This window comes from Schistocerca cancellata, chromosome 9 (assembly GCF_023864275.1).
Source record: "Schistocerca cancellata isolate TAMUIC-IGC-003103 chromosome 9, iqSchCanc2.1, whole genome shotgun sequence".
Classification (NCBI taxonomy): Eukaryota; Metazoa; Arthropoda; class Insecta; order Orthoptera; family Acrididae; genus Schistocerca; species Schistocerca cancellata.
The window spans coordinates 426976416-426998109 of record NC_064634.1 but is presented as its reverse complement, the minus strand read 5'-3'; the positions used below and the strand labels follow the sequence as shown (position 1 = coordinate 426998109).

The window sequence follows — 21694 nt, the reverse complement described above, 5'->3', positions numbered from 1 at the left end:
GTCCCCCGCGCTTCGCACGCCAGCCCGTCGCTGTAGGGCCATCCATCTCAGCAGTGAGCACTCCCTCTTCCACGTATCAACGTCAAAGCTTTGCTTCTCTGTTGAGAGGTAGCGTGGACCATCCTGAATTCTCAAATTTTCGTCCAGTGACGGCCAGACGCTTATGCTGGTCGTTTCACCCACTGCGAAAGGGCAATAAGTACTAGATAAGAGTAACTAGTCATCCACACATCTTTTAAATGCTTCATTTGCAAAATTCGTTGAGTACGAATTGCGATACAAGTGTTACAGCGCCGAGCATCTTGATCAGATCTTGAGATCAAAGTCTATCACACATCACAGTCTTAGCAAGGTGTGCATCACTGGCTTACCTCCGCCAGATATCATGCACTAGCTAATCCGGTTATCAATGAAACTGGTTGCTAAAGTTCAAATCCCCAAGATTTCTGAAATAAAGTCTCGTCTGAATCTCTTCAGTATCTGATTCTTCACTACGATTACATTAATCTGTTTACTGTTTTGCGAAACTATCTAAATCCTGCCCTTATTCACTGAAATGTGAGATTCTTTCTTTATAGAATCATCCTCTCTCCATTATTCGTATTTATCTATATATTTTACCGAGATCGTTAATATCTCCACATCCAAAGTTTGGGAGGTAATGACAAAACATTTAATCAATAAACTCAGGTCATAAGTAAAGCACGATAGACGACATCAAATGATAACAAAGATGAAGTAAACAATACATTTTACAGATATCGAAATGCAGCTTTCGCTAAATGATATTATGTAAGTGGGTTGCTTTAAGACTACATTGCAGCAACACAGCCACGAAGAAATTGAACACATCGTGTATTTTTAATTGGAAAAAAGCAGTTATTTTGACATAATCTTAAAATACGTATAAAGAAGGTGTAATGAATGTCCAGATATTCTCAAAGAATTGCAACTCAGCACTTGGTTTCAACTGAAATCTAGGTGTCTGAAACTGGATGCAAAGAGGGTGCAATGAATGTGAAACGCCAACACAGATACGCAGTGAATGTTCAGATATGTTTAAAATTGGCGGGACGTCAGCATGGAGCGGTGGTCAGCTAAGGCAAGCCTTTCGAACGAAACAGCGACATACTTCTCCCTGGTGCGTCAAATGAGCTATCACAAGCAGGTAAGTCATTAGAAGTGCTTTATGGAGGGCGGGGGTTTAAATCCCTTTCCGCCCATCCAGTTTTAACTTTTCCTGATTACGTTAAATCGCTTAAGCGAACTAGCTGGATGATTCCTTTGAAAGATGCTGCCGACTTCGTTCTCCACTATTCCCCTATCCGAATTTCGGCTTCGCTTCTAAGGACGTCTTCTAATGACCTCGTTGTCAACGGGACGTTAAAGTTTAATCCTTTCTTTTGGTGTAAAGGTTAAATACTAGAAACTTTTAATTTTTACTTTGAGTTGAGGTATTATATCTGTGATTCCAACTGGTTACTTTGCTATTTAAAGTTGGATTGGACTAAAGGGGATGGACGGGAGAGAGGGAAATCGGCCGTTACCGTACAGGAAGTCATCTACAGAATCCACTGAAAACATACGTCTGAATGAGCGCCCCAGGATTTGAACCATAGTCCTTTTACATGCAAGACTAACCACTCATCCATGGGTCTCCTCGTATAGTAAATATCGATTGCAGCCAGTATTGAATGCAGATTACGTGCTAGACAGAGCTGGGATGTCGAGGTTATGCTATAACTGACAGATTTTCCGGACATTGTTACCAAGTCTGCATCTACATCAATATCTGAACTGCGTGGCACAGTGAACTATTTGTTGTAGCACACTTTCTTCTCTTCCATTTAAGGATGAAGCATTGGAACAGGGATTATTTTTACGCCTATGTGTCAACTACTATTTACCTAATATTATTTGCTCTATCTTCACTGGATCAAGAGGAAAGAGGTGAAAAATGTTGGTGGTTTTTGGCGTATAAAACTGTTTTTGGAGTTTTCTAAGTAAGTTCTCCATAGATATATGGCATCTTTCTTCAGATGTCTGGTGGCTGAATTTTTTTCGTTTCTGTTTGACTCTCTCGCAAGTCTTTTTTTTTTTTTTTTTAGATAAGAGGTGGAGCCCCTCCACGTCCACACCGGCATGATGGCCAACACTATAGATCTACTGCCATCTCTGCATAAGGGTTAGTATTCACTAAAGTGAGGTGTCGCAGGATGTGGGTACTGCGATGTTTGCGTACTTCTGGTTAGGGTTAACCATTAATACGCGCTCATCTGGTATAGATTGGGTCGAAATCGAACGAAGCGTAGCGGCCTGAAGGGCAGAGGAAAAAAAGTTCCAAGGGAAAAAAAAACTCTGCGATAGTTAGGTCGAGTGGTAAGAGCAGTAGTGGTTGTCTTGCTGCCTGCGATAGGTCGTTCAAGGATAGGCTTTGTTAGTAGTGGGTATCATGCATGTCGATACCTTGACATTGTGCGGTTGTGCTGCTCGGCGGCTGGCGCTGGGTGCTGGTACAGAGTCCTCGTTCAGCGTCAGCAACCTGCAACAGTTAGGTTTATTATCGATCTTGTGTCCCATAGGTCATATACCGGAAGCAGAGTGTGAGGGAATGTTGGCGGATTGTTTGTGTGTCTGTGGGCGAACTCGTCGGTCTCCCTGCTGTGGCCTGTTGGTCGGCTCTAATAGCAGCTGGTAGTTACCAGTCAGTGTTGCTGATACGCAGGGGCATGCCGACGTTTGTCGATTTTTTGCGTATGTTAGTTTACCATAGGTGGCTATGCCCTAGCAAGTCAAACAAGCCTGCAGCTACATGCACAGGTCTTCTTTGTACGCACTCAGAGTCCTCTGCTAATCTGACCAAATTCGGTGTCCACTTGATCAATCAGAGAGCTTCTAAGCCAAAACACACATATTTTGCCCTCCTCCAGTCACAGTCCAGAATTTTACAAGCCATTGAAACGAAACAATCTCACATCTTCATACATCAAGGATGATGTCGTTCTCACAAGCAAAGCAATTGGTCAGCAAATCGAAATATGCCTTCTCAGCAAGCCGAGTCTTCTCGATGCAAGTCAAGACTTGTTCCTGCAAGCAAAATATTTAGTCAGAAAGTTGGGAGTTTTCAATTTCTTCCAAAAAATCCTCGTATTTCACTGGAACGACTCAAATGCAAGTGCAAGAAGTATTTTCCCCGTCACCTGAGAGCTACCTGTATTTTGTGGTTGCACTTATTGTTCTGTTTTGTTGTGGGTTTTCTGTATACATCAAACGTGTGCTTGTGGCTGTCTTTTCTTATGGTTATATCTAGAAAGCTGAGTATGATTTCTTGTTCTTCTTCTACTGTAAACTTTGTGTTCATAAGAATATGTCTTTCTGTAACCGTGTTGTCGGCCGGGGTGGCCGAGCGGTTCTAGGCGCTACAGTCTGAAACCGCGTGATCGCTACAGTCGCAGGTTCGTGTCCTGCGTGGATGTGTGTACTGTCCTTAGGTTAGTTAGGTTTAAGTAGTTCTAAGTTCCAGGGGACTGATGACCTCAGAAGTTAAGTCCCATAGTTCTCAGAGCCATATGAACCGTTTGGCTACAAACCTCATATATGATACATATTATGTCATCTATATTTCTGTACAAAAAGTTGTGGCAGCCCGTTGTTAGTACATCTTCAAATATTAGTTTTTCCATAAGATTCATGAAGTTCCTGAAAGAGGTGAACCCATAAGTCAATCTTTTTCTTTTATGTAGTACTCCCGATTAACTTCAAAATATTTTTATTGTGTTCTTAATTGCAATAATTTTATAATTTCATCTATTTAGCTGGTTGTGTGTTTTAAGATTTTCTTCAATTAGTTTAATGGTCTCAATAACAAAGGTGTAACTACATCCTTTTTACATTTCAGGAAAACAGTGATGCTGTGCATGGAATTTTTATATCTCTTACCTGTTCTATTAGCCGACTGGTACTTCTTACGGTATTATCATTTTCAAGTTACAATATTGGGTGCGCAGTGATTGCATTTGTTTTGCTAGTACACTACTGGCCATTACAATTGCTACAACAAGCAGAAATGCAGATGATAAACGGGTATTCATTGGACAAATATATTATACTAGAACTGGTATGTGATTACATTTTCACGAAATTTGGATGCATATATCCTGAGAAATCAGTACCCAAAACAACCACCTCTGGCCGTAATAACGGCCTTGATACGCCTGAGCAATGAGTCAAACAGAGCTTGGATGGCGTGTACAGGTACAGCTGCCCATGCAGCTTCAACACGATACCACAGTTCATCAGGAGGAGTGACTGGCGTATTGTGACGAACCATTTACTTGGCCACCACTGACCAGACGTTTTCAATTGGTGAGAGGTCTGGAGAATGTGCTGGCCAGGGCAGCAGTCGAACATTTTCTGTATCCAGAAAGGCCCGTACAGGACCTGCAACATGCGGTCGTGCATTATCCTGCTGAAATGTAGGGTTTCGCAGGGATCGAATGAAGGGTAGAGCCACGGGTCGTAACACATCTGAAATATAACGTCCACTGTTCAAAGTGCCATGAATGCGAACAAGAGGTGACCGAGACGTGTAACCAATGGCACCCCATACCATCACGCCGGGTGATACGCCAGTATGGCGATGACGTATACACGCTCCCAATGTGCGTCCACCGCGATGTCGCCAAACACGAATGCGACCATCATGATGCTGTAAACGGAACCTGGATACATCCGAAAAAGTGACGTTTTGCCATTCGTGCACCCAGGTTCATCGTTGAGTACATCATCGCAGGCGCTCCTGTCTGTGATGCAGCGTCAAGGGTAACCGTAGCCATGGTCTCCGAGCTGATAGTCCATGCTGCTGCAAACTGAACTGTTCGTGCAGATGGCTGTTGCCTTGCAAACGTCCCCATCTGTTGACTCAGGGATCGAGACGTTGCTGCACGATCCGTTACAGCCATGCGGATAAGATGCCTGTCATCTCGACTGCTAGTGATACGAGGCCGTTGGGATCCAGCACGGTTTTCCGTATTGCCCTCCTAACCCACCGATTCCATATTCTGCTGACTGTCATTGGATCTCGACCAACGCGAGCAGCAATGTCGCGATACCATAAACCGCAATCGCGATAGGCTACAATCGGACCTATATCAAAGTAGGAAACGTGATGGTACGCATTTCTCCTCCTTACACGAGGCGTCACAAAAACGTTTCACCAGGCAACGCCGGTCAACTGCTGTTTGTGTATGAGAAATCGTTTGGAAACTTTCCTCATGTCAGCACGTTGTAGGTATCGCCACCGTCGCCAACCTTGTTTGAATGCTTTGAAAAGCTAATCATCTGCATATCACAACTTCTTCTTCCTGTTCGTTAAATTTCGCGCCTGTAGCACGTCGTCTTCGTGGCGTAGCAATTTTGAGTGGGAGATACTCTGAAGTTAACTACTAGTCAGATGGGAATGTCTGTTTTACGGATTTTTGACTGGCATCTGACTTTGGGTTTCTGAGGAGTTATGCAACTTTCCGTAGTTTCAAAGAGAGCTTTAAAATACCTTAAATAGCTATAAAGCAACCATGGACAACATGGCCACAAAATGAAGGAAATTAGTATCCTGTTTTTGCATCACACTGGTGTTACACAAAGATCTAACTTTACCTTATCGAAAGTTTTATCGGAGTTTCAAACATAACTGCATCTTCTGCGAAAAGTCTGATATGGAAACTGATATCTGTTGACTTGTTAATATATAACATGAACACTGATGATCCTACCAGGTATTAATGTACAGATGGCTCTTCATCCAAGATAATGTGCTTCATCCTGCTTGTCAAGGAAGATCCAGTCTCATATCTGTTTACATACCCCACAGGAAGGTGTGATACATTGCCAGCTGCTTTTCAAACGTATAGAAACACTAAATCAAACTGGGTTCCTCTGTCCATAGCGCTGAGGAGCGTGAGTTTGCTTGATCGATATTTTCAGAATCAATGACGATTCCCGTAGAAGGTATTATTTCATTTCATTTAATTTCATCCTTTTATAAATGTATGTGATCTCTGCTCGGGGGGACAATGGTTCACACCTGTGTCCGGAGACCCTCGTTTAGGTTTTCCGTGATTTCCCTACATCGTTTAAGGCCAATGTCGGGATGGTTCCTTAAAAAGGGCAGGACCGACTTCCTCTCCATCCTTAATCCGAGCTTGTGCTCCGTCTCTAATGACCTCGTTGTCGACGGGATGTTCAACACTAATCTCCTCCTCCTTCTCCTTTGACCTGTGCTGTTAGTTACTAGGAACGATTCTCTGCTGAGGTGATGTACAGTAGTAAATTTTGTATAAGACAGTAACTAATTCTTGGATATCGCTTGTCAGAGACTCCTGGGGAACCTTGTTGATTTTTGCGATTTAAGCTACTTCTCAGCGACAGAAGTATTGATTACTGTGTTAATCTTTGCAGCTGTACACATGTTGAAAGATGTCATCATTCGTTAACGGTCTTTTGTGAAAGAACACTCGAAGATATAAATAAACGTTTCGACTTTCATTTTGCTGTTTCATGTATTGGTGCGTATTTCATTCACAAGTATCTCTAAACTGATTTTTGAACCACAAACAGCATCAACACATGATCAAAATTTCGTTCAGTTTTAGGGCATACCCTGCAATAACATTTCGCTCCGCTTGTTATTTACAGCTTCACTCATTGTCCCTCTGATAATTATTGAGTTTCAACTGACAGCTGCCTATCTGAAGATATATTTAACTATACTAATTATGCAATGGACACTGATTTTAATAAGCTTCCCGATTGGGTCTCTACACCAAGAGGAATCTGCAACATCTTTAGTTTTCTCTGCTAGTCACATATTTCTCTACAGCTTGATCGACAATTCCTTTGATCTTAGACATTGTTTCTTGACTTGTTCACAGTTTGAAACAAATAATTCTAGCGTCTGTCTGATTAATGAGATAATGTCCTCTTTATCCATTTTACTAAACACGTAGACACTTTATCCTTCGTACAGATGGAGGTGATAGTTTAATGCTAACCATTGACGACGCCTTCGGCACGATTGTATTATGCATCTCCGCTGCACGATGTGTTTTTAGTAAGTGACTAACAGTTTTTGTGCTGGTAATAGTTTGGTAATTTTCATGGTTACTTAAAGCTATATCTCAATTATGTTGCTAAGCTTTTTGCTACTGAAGGTGTCTTCCTGTTCAGGTATATTTTTGCTTCTGATGAAAATATATCTAGATATACCGAAACCGTGGTCAAGGATTTCAATAAATCTTTACCCTGCAACTGTTTGACATCATTTACCGCGAAGAATTCAGTTAAATGTTGTTGTCTTGGACAACTACCGTTTACGTTCTATAGACTCCGTCCGATCATCATTCTCAAGGACAATGGCTGTTCCTGCAGTGACGACTGGCCTGTGAGAAATGACCACAATAATGACAGCTTTCTGTAGATGAGGTGTATTCCGGCTCCTGTTGGTACATTAAGAACAGCTTTGTCACGCTCTGTATCGGGAAATAATACATACTGCGGATTTGAACTGATTGTCACATCCTCTTGAGGTGCCTGAAGAAAGAGCTGCACTATCTGATCAGTATATCGGTCATGAGATATGGCCACCAGACGTCAGGAGAGGCGGACTCAACAGTGTGAAAGGAGGCAGGGAGTGCTGTGTCGGCTATAGAGAAGTGGTAACAGACGAACGAGTCGGTCAAGACAAGTCATTGGATGTCACCTGAGTAATAAATACAACAGGAACATTTTAACCCCTCTAAGGCTGCCCAGGTCGACTGTTGGTGATGTGACGTGGGAACCCAAACGAGCAACTACAGCTAAAGCAAGGTCATATAGACATCATGCACCGACGGACAGGAACCGCCGAACATTGCGGAAGATGGTTGTAAAAACATGCGTAAAATCAACGGAACAAATCATCGTGCTACCAGCAGTCCACAGAGCACAATGACTGTGTGTATGCTGCGAAAAAAGAAAAAAAAGTGGTACAAGTGTCGAGCAGCTGCTCATAAACCACACATTTCTCTAGTCAATGCGTTGCTTGAGGTGGTGAAAAGAACGACGCCATTGGACATTGGATGACTGGAAACGAGTGATTTTCAGTGGTGAATCACGCTATAGCCTGTGGCTATCCTGTGGAAAGATTCGGATTGGCGAATGCCTGGCGAACGCTAGTTGCCGTCATTTGTATTGCCAGCAGTGAACTGCAGATGCCGTTGGATGACGCTACATCTACATCTACATTTATACTCCGCAAGCCACCCAACGGTGTGTGGCGGAGGGCACCTCCCTCCCCTGTTCCAATCGCGTATGGTTCGCGGGAAGAACGACTGCCAGAAAGCCTCCGCGCGCGCTCGAATCTCTCTAATTTTGCATTCTCCTCGGGAGGTATAAGTAGGGGGAAGCAATATATTCGATACCTCATCCAGAAACGCACCGTCTCGAAACCTGGACAGCAAGCTACATCGCGATACAGAGCGCCTCTCTTGCAGAGTCTGCCACTTGAGTTTGCGAAACATCTCTGAAACGCTATCACGCTTACCAAATAACCCTGTGACGAAACGCGCCGCTCTTCTTTGGATCTTCTCTATCTCCTCTGTCAACCCGACCTGGTACGGATCGCACACTGATGAGCAATACTGAAGTATAGGTCGAACGAGTGTTTTGTAAACCACCTCCTTTGTTTGGTGGACTACATTTTCTAAGGACTCTCCCAATGAATCTCAACCTGACACCCGCCTTACCAACAATTAATTTTATATGATCATTCCACTTCAAATCGTTTCGTACGCAAAAAAATGGTTCAAATGGCTCTGAGCACTATGGGACTTAACTGCTAGGGTCATCAGTCCCCTAGAACTTAGAACTACTTAAACCTAACTAACCTAAGGACAGCACACAACACCCAGCCATCACGAGGCAGAGAAAATCCCTTTCGTACGCATACTCCCAGATATTTTACAGAAGTAACTGTTACCAGTGTTTGTTCCGCTATCATATAATCATACAATAAAGGACCCTTCTTTCTATGTATGCACAATACAATACATTTTTCTATGTTAAGGGTCAGTTACCACTCCCTGCACCAAGTGCCTATCCGCTGCAGATCTTCCTGCATTTCCCTGCAATTTTCTGCAGCTTCTCTGTATACTACAGCATCATCCGCGAAAAGCCGCATAGAACTTCCGACACTATCTACTAGGTCATTTATATCGGGATGTTTTTCGTGGTTTGTAGTGTAGTCCCCTTACTGCCCTTAAGAAAACGCTAAATGGCGAAGGGTATGGACTCTTTTTACAGAATTGTGTACTGCGTACAGTAGAGAGACGCCTCGTTGTGTGTACAATAACATTCATGAAATGTACTGACCTGTTTAAAGTTAGAGATGTACTAAGTGGAACCCCTCGGGTTAAGTTAGAACATCGACTTCGCTCAAGACGCTAGCATTCAACGTAACTACGTTCTCTGACTTCAGCTCTTGAGAAAGTATGAGCTGTCATTCTTCCGTAAATATTTAGATATCTCGACAGATTGTTCACAGCACAGTTATAACAGCCATAAAAGCAAACGGTGACACACTCCATATTAACGTCCACTAATAGGTATCAGATAGGGAATTTGTATTTAAAATCCATGGCACGTAAATTTTACATCAATAAATACAAGTGAGTGGAAAAAGAGGTGCAAAACTTGGAAAAAAAGAATAAAAAGTCAGTAACACCAGTGCTAGCACGGAATCTTGTGCATATATGACAGATGTAAACAGACCCTATTTTATGTACAAGGGATTTTGTGTACAAGGGACGTCGTCTTCATATGATGATTTTTTATACTGTTGACAGACCCTGTATTTTTAAAAAGTCGCTTTTCATCTTACCATATGAGGGTTCTCCTCTATTACCTTTATTGGCTTGTGGTATGTCACCACACTACTGTAAACCTTCACGAGCTACAAATTGCGACCATCGGTATTGTTCTGTATTGTAGCGTTATACATGCACTTGGCCACTTCTTACCTGGGTGTCATTTTCTACGTTTGATTCATCATTTCATGAGATAGTTATTTACCCATATTTCGGTAAGATAAATTTTTTATATTTCATACTATGGGAGCTAGCATACCCTTTAGCTACCATCCCCTCCCCCCGAAAACGAAGTTCAGTACCTGAAACTTTTATGTTGTAAAGAATTTTTACGTGGTTTGCTGTTTTAGATTTTTGTGTACAGCAATTAAATTTGTACTGGGTTTTGTAATTTTCCTAGGTTATCTGACGACGCCTTGCAATACAGGCGAAATGCGTCGTAAATGAAGATCTAATAAACCCATCTTCATTGCAGCCACGTCCGAATTCTCTTTACACCTTTGTATATAGAATAAAACAGCTTTTAGTTTTTCTTTCTCGATTTGGCTGAGATAAGGATGAAATTTTCAGTGCCTGCCATAATTTTGCATAAACTGATACACAAGTGCATCTGCCCATCGCAGCAACGATGCTTGTCTACTGTTATCAACAAATAGCGATTTAATCGTACACTTCACTTATCGCACTCGCAACAAATTCCGTTTCTTTATTAAATTCGAAGGAAGTTCTTTCCGGCCAGCATTTGCATAGGGGCGAAAGTGTATAGATGCCTGTCACATATTAATTCCAATCTCTGACGACAGGCTTGTATGGCACAGGGGACAAAGGTCACTCACGCAGTGGAATAAGCGTTTCAGTTATACTGCTTACTATGTTGAGAAGTGGCTCAGCTTGCAATGAAAACTTAGTAGGTCCTACTGTATAAGGAGCAATATTATAAGCTTGTCAGCTACAAGTGACTGTACTACAGGAAACGTATTTCCCCTTCAACTGGTTGCTTCGTTGCGCTATTCAGTTCGCAAGACAATTATTTTCTCGTTCATGTGGCCCTGTGTTCAGGCGATTGTTACAGACACTCTGCACAATCAACCCCTGTGAGACCCCATCAGACTGTTAGAGACTGAGATTCTGAAAATGTGTTCCAGCACGCCCACGAGAACTTTAAAAGTTGAGACCAGTGAAGTCGAGATAGTCGAAAATGCATCGAGATGTAGGTATTACTTGACTTCAAATAACTTACGGCCTGTTACAGGATGCTTAAGAAGGCTACAATGGGTTCCCTGGCTCCATGATCAAGTGCTCCGTCTCCCTTGCCAAAGCCATCAACGACTCGTTAAATCCAACATTTCATTTCATCGCTTCACTTCTTGAGACACTGTGGACAGATTTACGACTTAGCCCAGGACGTTCGCCTGCAGCCTGATGACAAGGGAACGCCCACCACTACCTGTCTCTTCAGTGCAGCAAAATTCTGGTACTGAAAATTTCTCGCAACACCAGCACCGAGTGTCTCCTCATTTGTTAGCGGCCGCGATCTCGGCTACAGCGGTTGAGTTGTTTGTGGGAAGAGGAATGAATGAAAACCAGCAGGGTCACCGGCCGGAAAATACCCCAGCATGACGTTGCGACTTAATGCCTGTCCGTGCTTACAGTTGCAAACGAATGTTTTCATAAATAAGTTGAAATACGTGATGCCAAACAATAAGAGGAATTCTTTTGTTGACAAGAACAGCTGTTGTACTTCAGAAAAATAATTCGTTACGTAAATGTCGTGTCGTAACATCCGGGCACATTGCTCTATCATTGACAATACGTGTGAGAAGACCACTGCGTACCGGAAGACCGTAACGAACGTACACGAGAAATAAAATTTCACATAATTATGAAGTCATAACTTCCTGTTGGTAAAAAAAAAAAAAGAAACTAAATCCTCTTCCGGAGGAAAAGGCGAGAGAGGATAATTTTATGAAAACGTTCTTTGACCGCTGTATGAACGGCTAGGAAATTATTATACACCAAACGCTGAATCGATATTATGGCATGAACCATAAGACATTTCCTTCTTCTAACTGTAAATGTAGAGATGCCACCCACAGTAGCAGCACAAATGATGAATTTAATTCTGCCGCACGTAATTTTCCCATGATCCTTTTCTGCAGTGTGTAAATGTGCCGATATTCACGCAAGCGCTATGGTGCTTTCTTTCCTTTTCTTTTTTTTCAATTTCGATTCTTAACTTCGGGGAATATAGAGGGCTCTTTGAGATCGGGTAGTTTGAGGAGTCGCAATCCATTTCGACCAATTACCATGTGAGGTCGTAGTGATGCAAATGCGCTCCAATTTGGGTATAAATGGGACGTACATTTGCTTTACAACCAAAGTAAATCTCCCGAAAAACTTAGTTGGAACCGGGGACTTGAACTATTTTGAATTTACTTCTGCGATTATGATGTCTATTATCCATGACAAAAATTAAAAATGTGTTTGTATGTATGTATGTATGTATGTATGTGTGTGTGTGTGTGTGTGTGTGTGTGTGTGTGTGTGTATGTAATAAACACACGCTATGGAGCTCTCGCAATTGATCGTTTCATTCTGGGCATATATTGTAGAACCATTGATAAAGATCACAAGCAAATTATAATTCATGGCTGTCAAAGTGCCTTGCATTCTATAACAATTTTTGATCGGACTGCATGTTTTCCATAATGAGCCATAACTTTAGTTTTAGTGGTGGATATTTTTAGATTGTAGTATTGCCTTATTAGTTCGTATAATCAATACACAGAAAGCTGTAAGTTTGCTTCCTTATTGCTTAGTAAGACTTCATGATCTGCTTACAGCATAGCGTTCAGATAATAGCTTATTTTGATTTTCTTATGACATCATAAATATGGCTGTCGTGCCTGATGCCTTGATTTATTATTTTCTCTTCGGTTTTTGAGCTGCCTGTGTTTATGATTATTTTGGAACTTTCATATAAGTTTTTACTGTATAAGATGTACGGGATAACCTCTTTCTTCCATTGATGTCAATAGTCTGTTCTTACTGATCAAGTCAAAAGTTTTATCTAAGTCAATAAAAGCAACATGTATTTGCAGATTGATTTCCCGTTGTTTTTCTAAAATTGTTTTACTACTGAAAATATTATCGTTCCGGAAGAGTGCTTTCCTAAATCCGCTTTGTTTTTCTCTCAGGCATACACCTGCTATTGTTCTCAAGCGATTATTGAAGACAAGGCACAGGAACAAGCCTCCAGTTTTAGGTATTTAGGGCTCAATATCAGCTTGTAGTCCACGAAAACAACGCACAGAATAAAGCCAATAAATGGATCTATAAACAAAACCTTAAAGAACAGGACGAGAAAAGACATAAAAAAGTTTTACAAAACATCGGCTGGGTCAGTCTTCTACGCCAGCGAACCTTGACCTGAAAAAAAAGACAAAACCAGTATACAGTGCGATGAAATGAGATTTTTCAGACCTGCCAGACGTTGCTCAAGGAGTGATCTGATAAGAAATCAAATTATATGAGAAGAATTATGAGGAGTTAACTTAAACAATAAAATGGAAGACTGTAGGGAGAAATGGATGCAACATGCATGGAAAAAGATAGAATTCTAATCATTATAAGCAGTACAGGCCCTCGGGAAAGAGAGACGCTGGAAGACCGAGAAAAAGTTGGCGTTGAAAATATAAAATTGGAATAGCTATATGTGTCCAAAGTGAAGAAAAAGAAAGACTGTTAAAACTGAATAAAAATATATGTAAAATGGTACTGTAAATCACCTATGTTATCTTCGGTCGAACAATATGTCCGAAATGGTGAGCTAATAGAGGGTGTGCTGTGAGCGCTAATAGAGACAAGTTGAAAATGAGGAGTCGGTAGGCGGTCAAGGCGGAGGCGTAAGTGGTCACAGAATAGCGGTCTGGACCGTTGGACTGTGTCGCTCTCTGCCGCGGCCAAGGAGATAAAACAGTTCTTCAAGGTCTGACGTGCCTTTGTGGTGGGAGAGTTGTTTAAGCGAGAACTGAATGAGACATTTGTAGCGGTGACAGGAACATGCCTGATAATTGCAACTGCAGTGAGAAATTGCGCCCAGAGGGTAAGTACCGTAGTCTGGCGTATTTCGCGATATAAGGACATGGGCGCATTGTCTGATTTGTCACGTTACGTGAGCACATGTAACAACGGCCAAGCAATACTTCCAGACGCGTTACAACGAGTATAAAGTAAAGTAACTTCAAAGACAGGTAAGAATAATTATTATTGATGTTGCGGAACCAGTTCCAGAAGACATAGTTATATGCAAGTATTTCACATACCTACATCCAGAAACCCACCTCATAGTGTGTGATGGAGGGTACTTATGACTCTGCTCTCATCTCCCAGCTTTTTGTCCTATTCGCGAATGGTGCGCGGTAAGAATCAATGATTTCCCTGTTGCGGACATTTCACGAGACGTAGATGGTACGAAGTAATACATTGATTTTTCTTGCAACGTCATCTCTGAGCGGAATTTTAACCCGTAATCCTATCCGTGAATCACAACGTCTCTTTGCAGCGTCTGCCAGTGGAATTTGATAAATTCCTCCGTAACACTCTCACGCTTACTGGATGAAACCTTGACGAAAAGTGACGCTCTTCTTTGTTGTGCTAAGATTAACCATTAGCGGTTCAAGGCTGTCAAGCAATACTTACGAACCTATCGAACGAGTGTCATGCAAGTCACATCCATTGTGGGTGAACTACATTTCCTTGGGATTCTTCCAATGAATGTTAGTCTGCCATGGGATTTTCCCAGAACTTATTTTATGTGGACTACCCGCTTTTGGCCACTCCTGACTGCTACGCCTACTTATTTTACGGTTGTTATTTTTTCCAGTAATTTACCACCTGTAGTATTGCTGTTCATGTTGTAAATTAATGACCTTGCAGACTATGTAAACAGTAACCTCAGACATTATGCTGATGGTGCAGTTATCTGTAATAAAGTACTGTCTCAAAGAAACTGCATAAAATTCACTCAGATCTTGATAAGATTTCAAAGTGGAGCAAAGATTGGCAACTTGCTGTAAATGTTCAGAACTGTAAGATTGTGCACTTCACAAAACGATAAAAACGTAGCATCCTATGATTATAGCATCAGTGTGTCAATGTTGTAATTGGCCAATCGTACAAATACCTGGGTGTAACACTTTGTAGGGATATGAAACGGAATGATCACATAAGCTCGGTCGTGGGCAAAGCAGTTGGTAGACTGCTGTTTATTGGTAGGTTACTGGGGAAGTACAATCAGTCTAAAAAAGAGATTGCTCACAAATCACCCGTGCGACGGGTTCTATAACATTGCTCAAGTTTGAGCGGTCCGTACCAGATACGACTAACAGGGGATACTGAAGGTGTACAAAGAATGACAGCACGAATGGTCACAGGTCTGTTCTACTCGTGAGAGTGTCGCAGAGATACTGAATGAACTAGACTGGAAAACTTGAAGAGAGACGTAAACCATCTGAGAAAGTCTGTTAACACAGTTTCAAGAACCAACCTTAAATGATGATTCTAGGAATGTGCTACAACCCCCTACGTACGAGGGGCGGTTGAAAAGTCCGTGCAATGTCCGAGAGATGGCACCACCGGCGCATATCGAGCTCATGTTTACTTAATAGCATCTTTTTAAAGAACTCACACCACGTTTCAGCCATATTGGTCTATTTCTTTGTGTTTGGCATTCGTGTGAATCAAGGAAGTCGAGTGACTGTCAAAAAATGGACGAAGAAGAATTTCGTGTGGTGATTAAACATTACTTTACGAAAGGCAAAACGCCTTAAGAGACTAAAAAGATGCTTGATAAACATTACGGTAACTCTGCACCTTCGATTAGAACAGTTTATATGTGGTTTCAAAATTTTCGGAGTGGCCATATGGGCACAAGTAATGCTGAACGTTCTGGACGCCCTGTGAAGGTTACGACTCCAGAAATCATTGACAAAATCCATGATATCGTGATGGATGACAAAAGAGTGAAGGTGCGTGAGATTGTTAGTGCTGTGGGCATCCTGAATGAATGAACGGTTACATAATATTTTGCATAACATTTTGGACATGAGATAGTTATCCGCAAGATGGGTTCGCGATTGCTCACGCTTGACCAAAAACGGAATCGTGTGAAGTGTTGGAAGGATGGTTTGCAGCTGTTCAGGAAGAATCTGCAAGACTTTAAGTGTCGTTCCGTCACTGTGGATGAAACATGAATACATTACTATACTCCTGAGACCAAACAACAATCTAAACAATGGGATACCAAGGGAGAATCTGCACCAAAAAAGATGAAGACCAGTCCTTCGGCCGGTAAGGTTATGGCGAGTGTCTTTGGGGATTCGCAAGGGATAATCCTCATCGACTATCTGGAAAAGAGTAAAACTATTACAGGTGCATATTATTCATCGGTATTGGACCGTTTGAAAACCGAGCTGCAAGAAAAACGCCGTCGATCTGTCCGCAAAGAAGTTCTTTTCCATCATTACAATGCATCAGCACACATCTCAGCAGTTGTGGACGCAAAATTAATGGAAATAGGATTCCAACTCGTTTCACATCTCCCCTATTCTCCATACTTGGCTTCCTGGGACTACTATTTGTTCCCCAATTTGAAGAAATGGCTGGCGGGACAAAGATTTTATTCAAACGAGGAGGTGATTGCAGCAACTAATAGCTATTTTGCAGACTTGGAAAATTCCTATTATTCGTAAGGGATCAACAAATTAGAACAGCGTTGGACGAAGTGTATAAGTATAAAAGGAGACTATGTCGAAAAATAAAGAAGGTTTACCCCAAACACGTAAGTAGTTTTTATTTTTGCACGGACGTTTCAAACGCCCCTGGTATCACTCACATATGGACCGTAAGAAAAAGATTAGAAAAACTAAAGCAGGCACACAGGCATTCATACAATCATTCTTCCCACGCTCCGCACCTGAGTAGAATGGGAAGAAAATGACTGGTACGGGACGTACCCTCTGCCATGGACTGCCGGTGGTTTGCAGAGTATAGAACTAGACGTATATGTTGATAATCGAAAATTAACGGGTCTTGCGGCTTATTTATGTATAACACGTTACATTCATTTAAGTTAAGAAAGAACTTTCAATCCTTAAGGCAAATATTTATCCTATGAAGAGTGTTCTGAATTTCGCTACAGTTTTCTGACATTGTAGCGTTCCTACACTGCTGATCATTAAAACTACTACTGCAGGAAGGATAGCAAATAACAGAATTTTACTTGTTGTGCGTGTATATTGCTGCTACGTGCAGTTGTTCAGTAGAAGTGATGTGTTCCGCAGTAGCGGAGATGAGCAATTGCCCGTAGCTCTTAAGATTTGCATATTAGAGCCCACGTTAACTAGATACTTTTTGCTTGTTTTGTTAAGGAACCAGTCCCCATAGCTTGTCAACGTATTTTTGAAACGCCTTATAACAGAATTTTACTTTGCATAAAATACTGTAACTCAAGAATTAAAATTTTCTTTCAAGCAGCTTTAACATATTATAAAGCACTTGAAAGCATAGAACTCAAAATATCTATAAATTCTGAAGAAAACATGAGCTCGTTTCTCACAATATAAAAAACAGAACAGAAAATTGCGTTTGTCAGTCTCTACTGCATATGCCTTAATGTGCTTCTAAAATCGGTCACTACATTGAAACACCGACCAGGAAACAATATGCATTTTAGGAGCACTACCCTAAAGGTAAAACCATCTCCCCTAACAAAGGCCGTAGTAGCGACCTCCGTTTTGCAGAAACCACTGAAACTGGAAAGGGAATGCCATCATTGGCGTTTAGAGTGGCAGAATGTAAGTATTTGCGGTAGCCTCCCTACAATGTCAGCCAAAGATGTGTTAGATGTTCCAGTAGTGATCGCAGTGCACTAGTTTGAGTCATTGAGTGGCAAAGTCGATAAACAAGAAGAGTGATGCTTCTTTACTAAAATTACGCGAACGCAATACACTGTGCTGTACGTGTGGAGAACTCAGCTCACCAGACGATATTGTCCGGCAGTGCACCAATAGGCAAGTTGTTGCAAAGGAGAACAGGTTGATAAGAAAACAGTCTTCCATTTCCTGCCTTTATCCCGTATCATCAGCTGTTCGGCAAGTTAATGACTGGATTTGGCAATGTTAGTGGTAGAGGGTGGTCAGATGCCCCCTTGTCGCCACCGCCTCCCTTCCCCCACTCATCCATCCATCCCAGGAGGGAAGTGTGTACCTGGACTGCCTGCGTCATTCCATGTGAAAGTGTCAAACGTTTTCTAAATGTTTGACAATCTTACAGCTGAGGCGGGACGTGGGCGCCATCCCAATATTCTCGTAGTCGAGTGTGGGGAAATCGCCTAGAAACAACATCGATCCGCCGGACGGGTTCTATGAGGGGCCAGCACGCCTCTCCGAATCCCGAAAACAGCTATCCGGTAGGGTCTGGTGACAAAGCAGTCTGCAGCACTACAATGAGCGTGACTCAGTGGCCTTCTGAAAGGCGGAATATCAGGCTAGCCTATCTGGTAAAGAAATAGACTGGAAGAAGCCTTACATCATGTCAGAGGGACGCACTAAGACGTAAAATCCAACCACGGCGTCCTTCCGGGAGCAGGATTTGGAGATGAGCCAGGAAGTCCTTAGCTGCTGTCACCCTACCAACCCAGACAACCTCATAGCCGATTTCTGTTTGCGTCAAGCTTTAATGTTCAGAGTCAGTTGGTTAGTATGGGCCATACGAAAGTCGGATGAAGTGAGCCATATAAGTAAGGTTTTATTTTGTTTTTATGGTCGAGAGGAGTGGTCCGAGACCGCAATGAAGCAATCGGTTTCAAGCGTTTTGCACGGCGCAATGACCGAAAAACCTGCTGCTGATCGTTTTAACCTTGCTAGCACTGCACTGGAAAGGAGATTAACATCATCGTAGGGAACCAACAGGCTCCTCAAACTGGGCATTTCAAACCATCAGTTGTGCTTGTAGCACACATGTAATATTCAGATTCCACATCAAAGCCTCTAGATAAGACTGAGTTTCAAAAGCTATCATACTATGTGGCAGCAAATTTAAAACTGTCTCACTGGCATAGTGAAATGCAGCAGAGCTGCTAAAGCTGTAGCTGAAGAAGTACGGTGTACGTCCTCACAATGCTGCGTATCACAGTTAAAGTACAACCAGACAAAACCTAACACCACAGAACACAAATTGTGGTCGTAAAGTGGGTATCAATGTTCTCAACACTGAGTACCTTGAGTGAAAGAAACAAATTTATTTTCAAGCACTCACACAGCGCTACCGTCGACATTTTCACTGATGTCTACATATTTTCAGACGTCAGCGGCCGTGAGAAATCAAACGAGAAGCGACTACTCTGCAGCGAGCCACTGAAGACCATGGGTCGCCTGACCCAAAATACTCCGATAATATCCCTGAACAATCTATACATTTTTAAAATCTTGAATGCTTGGTGCTCCTCATAATTAATATACACTCCTGGAAATTGAAATAAGAACACCGTGAATTCATTGTCCCAGGAAGGGGAAACTTTATTGACACATTCCTTGGGTCAGATACATCACATGATCACACTGACAGAACCACAGGCACGTAGACACAGGCAACAGAGCATGCACAATGTCGGCACTAGTACAGTGTATATCCACCTTTCGCAGCAATGCAGGCTGCTATTCTCCCATGGAGACGATCGTAGAGATGCTGGATGTAGTCCTGTGGAACGGCTTGCCATGCCATTTCCACCTGGCACCTCAGTTGGACCAGCGTTCGTGCTGGACGGGCAGACCACGTGAGACGACGCTTCATCCAGTCCCAAACATGCTCAATGGGGGACAGATCCGGAGATCTTGCTGGCCAGGGTAGTTGACTTACACCTTCTAGAGCACGTTGGGTGGCACAGGATACATGCGGACGTGCATTGTCCTGTTGGAACAGCAAGTTCCCTTGCCGGTCTAGGAATGGTAGAACGATGGGTTCGATGACGGTTTGGATGTACCGTGCACTATTCAGTGTCCCCTCGACGATCACCAGTGGTGTACGGCCAGTGTAGGAGATCGCTCCCCACACCATGATGCCGGGTGTTGGCCCTGTGTGCCTCGGTCGTATGCAGTCCTGATTGTGGCGCTCACCTGCACGGCGCCAAACACGCATACGACCATCATTGGCACCAAGGCAGAAGCGACTCTCATCGCTGAAGACGACACGTCTCCATTCGTCCCTCCATTCACGCCTGTCGCGACACCACTGAAGGCGGGCTGCACGATGTTGGGGCGTGAGCGGAAGACGGCCTAACGGTGTGCAGGACCGTAGCCCAGCTTCATGGAGACGGTTGCGAATGGTCCTCGCCGATACCCCAGGAGCAACAGTGTCCCTAATTTGCTGGGAAGTGGCGGTGCGGTCCCCTACGGCACTGCGTAGGATCCTACTGTCTTGGCGTGCATCCGTGCGTCACTGCGGTCCAGTCCCAGGTCGACGGGCACGTGCACCTTCCGCCGACCACTGGCGACAACATCGATGTACTGTGGAGACCTCACCCCCCACGTGTTGAGCAATTCAGCGGTACGTCCACCCGGCCTCCCGCATGCCCACTACCCCCTCGCTCAAAGTCCGTCAACTGCACATACGGTTCACGTCCACGCTGTCGCGGCATGCTACCAGTGTTAAAGACTGCGATGGAGCTCCGTATGCCACGGCAAACTGGCTGACACTGACGGCGGCGGTGCACAAATGCTGCGCAGCTAGCGCCATTCGACGGCCAACACCGCAGTTCCTGGTGTGTCCGCTGTGCCGTGCGTGTGATCATTGCTTGTACAGCCCTCTCGCAGTGTCCGGAGCAAGTATGGTGGGTCTGACACACCGGTGTCAATGTGTTCTTTTTTCCATTTCCAGGAGTGTATAATCTTCGGAAAATCGGTTTATGAAGATAGGATACAGAATAGATATAAAACTGAAAGATAATCCAACACATCACATCAAATTAGACAATTTTATTTACATGATTTGTAAAGACACCAATCCGAACTTATTCGCTTAAAACACTGTCGATATTTCGTGTATAAGCCTACTCTGTAACTCTGTTTGTTCATTAAGCATGTTGGTCGGTTGCTTTGTGACATGGGTAGAAACAGAGTGGGAATAAAAGTGGTCCGGACGAGTGGATACGATTGGACGTGAATGTGTGCATATCACCAAACCCCTACAGTTACTTTCAACAGGACGGAGCAGTTGCCCACACAGCCTGCCCAACCTCGGAGCACATCTTCAGAGTTGTTAGGAGAGGTCAGTCAGGTCGCGGCCCTTGCTAGTCACCCAGCTCACATGATGCAGTGTGCAGTGTGCAGTGTGTGCAGTGTGCAGTTTCTATGTGTGTGGTTCCCTCAAGTCTAAGGTGCATCGCAACAACCTTCACAGTCTTCAAGAGCAGCAGCAGAACATTTCGGACGAGATTGCAGTACTTGCAGGTCCAGCTTCGATCCGTCTTCAACAACTTGCTGACCAGGCCCCAAAATGCCAATAGATGAATGATTATCACTTTCAACATCTGTTATAGGCAGGTTAGTACTGTATTTCCTTTCCTCTACTGTGTTTCTTTGTGCCCTGGAACACTTTTATTTGCCCCTTCCTGTATTTTGATTTCTTCCAGAATACCTAATGATTTGCCGTTTTCTGCTTTATGAATAATATTTATGTTTTATTAATGTCATTAGCAGAATGGTTGTATTCTCTTAAATGAGCCGAAAGACCGGCTT

The 21694-nt window shown here is 43.0% G+C and overlaps 1 protein-coding gene across 1 annotated transcript in view; it reads right to left on the bottom strand.

The window, feature by feature from the left end:
- Positions 1-21694, bottom strand: part of LOC126100736 (aquaporin AQPAe.a-like) — a 346657-nt gene that overhangs the window by 278482 nt on the left and 46481 nt on the right. The window contains exon 2 of the mRNA XM_049911358.1: positions 2467-2542. The gene's annotated coding sequence lies outside the window, so the exon portion shown is untranslated. The remainder of the gene's footprint in view (positions 1-2466; positions 2543-21694) is intronic.